At 46.6% G+C, this 4,583-nt stretch overlaps 1 long non-coding RNA gene across 1 annotated transcript; it reads right to left on the bottom strand.

The window, feature by feature from the left end:
* Positions 1–1,006: 1,006 nt before the first annotated feature.
* Positions 1,007–2,509, bottom strand: LOC123630044. Its single transcript, XR_006732569.1, has 3 exons — positions 2,475–2,509; positions 1,157–1,325; positions 1,007–1,030 (listed from the first exon to the last, which is right to left on the bottom strand). It is a non-coding gene; the product is annotated as an uncharacterized LOC123630044 (long non-coding RNA).
* Between the last annotated feature and the right edge of the window lie 2,074 nt (positions 2,510–4,583).

Here is a 4,583-nt window from a genome sequence, read left to right as displayed (position 1 = left end):
AAATAAATTAGCTGAACAACTAAAAATATATAGAAAAAATTAGCCAGGCATGGTGGCACATGCCTGTAGTCCCAGCTACTGGAGAGGCTGAGGCAGTAGGATCCCTTGAGCCCAGGAGTTGGAGGTTGCTGTGAGCTAGGCTGATGCCATGGCACTCACTCTAGCCCAGGCAGCAGAGTGAGACTCTGTCTCAAAAAACAAAAGGAAAGGGAAGCGGCGAGTGAGAGAGACTTAAAGGGGCATCTTCTCATGTGACAAGTGGAGAACCTAAAGCATGGCAGTTCAGAGTCCTAGAGAAATCTGTGGCAGACCCCAAGTGTCTGCGGGGAAGGCTCCTGGCTCACTGGGACAGGCAGAGGAAGAGGAAGAGGAAGAGGAAGGGGAGACGGCAGCCCGGCATCCAGCTTCTGGCTCGGTGCCTTCCCCCCTCCTTCCTCCCTCCACCCAATACCGGGAAAACTGACCTCTTCAGTGGGTCTGGCTCATCTGTGGTCAAGATAGTGGGGGCTCAGGGGGACTCGGTGGGACTTGAGCATCCACAGTGGGCACTGAGGTGAAGGATGGGAAGGGGGATGAGAAGGAGGAGAGGTCACCATGGCCTTGCACCTGCCTGGGTAGGACTTTACCCCAGAGAGGAAGGGCGTCACTGAAGGGCGTTAAGCAGGAAAGTGACAACACAGCGGATGTCTACCTGGACCTACTGCAAAGAAGCAGGGGTGGGGTGTCGGGGGTGGCTCTGACTCATCTCGGAATGATTTTAACACAGGATAAACGTGGATCTTAATCAGAGCAAACAGGACTCAGAAAAATCCCACGTGACACCAGGGCCGAAGGGGTTTTAACACACGGGGCAGCTGCTGACCCCTGGTTGTGACTGACCGGGGTCCTGGGTGACCCGGAGATCACACAGCTGACGGCTCAGCTCCGCCCTTGCTCTGCCTGGTGCCTGCTGCTCACCTCAGCCATGAACCTCTCCAGAGCAGGGGCGATAGGAAATCTGCAATCTTTGTCCCCAAGCTTCCCGTGGTATCTGGAATATAGTAAGGCTGCAACATGAAATAAAGCCATCTCCCCCAGCTCCTTTCCCTGTGGACAGACAGCCACTCGGAGCTTGTGGCCCCTGGGGACTCCGAGCCACACGCGCCTACAGGCTCACCGCTCCCTCTGCGTCTTGTCTCCAGGACTGTGGCCCGACAGGGCTTTTCCACATGCAGCTTCTCCATGTCCGGATCCTGCCCCGCAACACCCCCGGCATCTCCTCTCCACACCGTCGTCAGCGGGCGCTTTGAAGCAAAAATCGCTTGAAATCATCAACTGACTTCCATCTTAGGAAATAACCAAAAATGTGGACAGAAATGACTACAGAACAGTGTTAGATCCAATATTCAATGTCAAATTTTGTGCTTTATGGTTCTGAGATATAAACCCCCAGCTCAAGAAAATTTCTAGTACCTAGCTAACTTGTGTGAATATTGCTGGGCGTAGGGACAGAGAAGGAAAGATTACATAAGAGTTAACATGCTTTTGGCAGCAAGTAACAGAAAGTTTGTCTCAATAGGGCTTAAGCGATAAAGGATTTTTTTGGCTCACGGAAGTGAAGATGCAGAAGTTTGGGCTTTGCGATTCTCGCACTCTGTCCTCCTCCTTTGGAGACCTTTATTCTTACAGATGCAGGGAGCTGCCAACTGAGACAATAGTCATGACAAGTGGGAGAGAAAGTCTCTTATCTAACTGTGAAATTAAACTCCCCTCTTCATTCTGATTGGAATCATTTAGTATATGCACTTGTCCCTGAACTAGGAACTGTCACCAGGGAAATGCCACACACTGATTGGCTTAAACCTGAGTTCCTAAAATAATTCCTAGCAGAGGAATGGAATTATCTGACTAGCTTAGGCTGGATCTGGAGTCAATTCCCAAAACCACATTGTTCCTGTTCTAAAGAGGAATGAGGAGACAGATGTTCACACACAAAGAGAACTGCGGAGACGCGTCTAGTCCCTCACTTGGATCAAAGTAGTGTGAAAGATTAAAAAATATTCACAAGACAAAAAGTTGAAACTGACATTTCAGTAGAAGTGAGAAGTCCAAGCCAGAAATCCTGAGGAGGTCCCTGAACTTCCCATAGGATGTAGGAAGAGAAGTTTGGAGTTGGATTTATCAAAGTCACAAAGAGCAGGACAGAACGACCCAGCTTTATCTGGGTAACACACATAGAATAAGTAACAATGCCTAACAATATGTAGGCGAGGGGGCGGATAGTGAGGAGGAGGTATAATTGCACAAAAGCAAATGCTGGGGTGAAAATACTGAAATATAATAGTCTCTGCCATTGGATAAGGGAACTGTGATTGTTTTTCTCCTTTCTAGTTTTCCAGTTTTTCCAATATTCTTATAATGAGAATATATTAATTTTACGATTAGAAAGTATTAAAATAAATGGTTGTTAATGGTGGTTTCCAGAGGTAACTTACTCTGAGACGTGCCATTCCCATGACCCATTCTTTACTCGCCAGCCACAAAAACCAAATGCACAGTAATAAATTTTCTGATATTTGTTATGCACTGAATTGTTAAGCTCTTGGGAGGCCTGGCAAGATAAAAGTCCCTAGTTAACAAGCACTCAAGGGCTGACACATCACGTGTTGAAACTGTGGTATATTTGTGGTTGAAGGCTATGCTTATGTTAAAAAGTTAATTGTTACTGAGTCAATAAGAGATAACTCTGGCTCCAGCAGAGAAACTGATTAAACTGGGAAGCCTCAGCAGAGCTCCCGCTGCAAGGAGAAGCACATTCTTGTCTCTAGGCGACTTTCCAGGAGCAGCAGGGTGAGTCCCTGGGAGGCAAGAATTCTGTGCAGTGACCATCACATGCACACACAGCGGCATAATAAAATCTTTTCTTGATACAGATAAAAACCAACAAACTCTCGTGGCACAAACTCACTTTAATCAGCTTCATTATTTTCTCTGTTTTGTACTATTTAAATCATCTTCATTTCTCTTCTCTCCTTTCTTTTTTAATTTCTTTTCCACACTAACAGGCTTTGGATTAGCAAGGATTTCACTCACTGAACTGCCCGTGTGTCAGGAAGTGAGAGGTTTTGTATCCTCCTGGAAACCCTTTATTTGCGATGGACCTGGCCTGCCATGCTCTTAGGCACCAGAGCTGCCTCTTCTTTCCTCGTCTCTGCGCGGACGCTGCTGAGGGGCCGCTGGCCAGGAGGACATGGGCTCGCCCAGGTCGGGCCTCCAGACTCACGCCCAGCCCAGTGGTCTCAAGACATAACTTTCTTTATTGGAGTTTGGTGAGAACTATGAATTTCTTAACCTCGTATTGAATTTGGTTAAAATAAAAAATCCTAAGCCGGTAAAGGTCAACCAACAGTGAAGAGAATTTTGATTATCTTAAAATTATAGAGAAGAGACAGTAGAGATTTGTTGGTTTCAGCTCCTGGTGAGGATGAAAAAATTCAAAGCCAGAGAAATTAAACTCATCCTCTAAATGTGCACAGCGGGTCCTGGCAAAGGCAGGGTGAGGATTCAGGGTTCCTGGGACCCTGGTGATATCGGGCAGTCCTCTCTGCTCTGCGCCATGCAGCCCCTCCTGGTGGCATTGCCAACACACGCTGCCCTAGAGCAACCACCCTTGCTGAAACCCCAGATGTGGGCATATCACAAATTGTATGCAAGAGAAAAGGAAATGTCTCAAAAGTATGGACAGACAGTGCATGTCAGAAGAACAATGAAAGTCAAAATCAGAGAGTGTCTTATGGGATCCTGGGGCACAACTACCCAGGAAAATGCCTTTGGGGAGGGAGAGGGACAGAGTGGGGAAAGAAATCACATTCTGGGAACCCATTCTACTGCTTTGGGAAATGGCTCAGAGTAGTTGCAAACACCACCTCTGATTGGGCCGTGGCCTCATGATGTCATGGTCTAGCCACCTGCAGCGCAGGGCCGGGCGAGGCGCGATGGCAGGTGGTGCACACCTGACGGGGGTTTACAGGGTCTGGTGGCCAGTGGCAGGGGGTCGCAAGGAGGGGGTCCTAGGCAAGGGATGGGGGAGCTGATGGAGAGCTGCCGTCTCCGTAATAGCAGGATGCTGCTATTTGCTAAAAGCCCCTGAACACTATCCTCCACCCTCTCCCTTGAAGAATTTGCAATCTGTAGAGGAAACAAGGCAGGGATATATACTTTTTCACTAAAAGAGAATTACGGTTTTTTTTTTTTAAACCACACTAACAGTTAAAAAAAAGAAAAAAAAACTCAAACAATTAAGTTGAAACTCACTGGTTGGTCTAGAAAGGTAAATAGCTCCTTGTGCTCCTGAGAAACTCTTTGAGTTTAGGTTTTTTTCTTTTTGTTTCTTTAACTCTTGTTTCCATAGGCCATGAGTTTCTAAGAGGCTGACTTAGGGGAAAGAACTACTGAGGACTGGAAAAGTTCATTTAATGTGTTGATACTTTCATTAGCTGAAAGAGAAAGCTATTCTTTTTTTTTTTTTACCATGTACAAATACTTTATTCTTGAAAAATCAAAGAAAATGCCTAGTTCCAAAAGAAAGTACATCCCAGTTAAAC

The sequence above is a fragment of the Lemur catta genome, unplaced genomic scaffold (assembly GCF_020740605.2).
Source record: "Lemur catta isolate mLemCat1 unplaced genomic scaffold, mLemCat1.pri scaffold_81_ctg1, whole genome shotgun sequence".
NCBI classification, from domain to species: domain Eukaryota; kingdom Metazoa; phylum Chordata; class Mammalia; order Primates; family Lemuridae; genus Lemur; species Lemur catta.
This window is presented reverse-complemented; position numbering and strand designations above follow the sequence as displayed.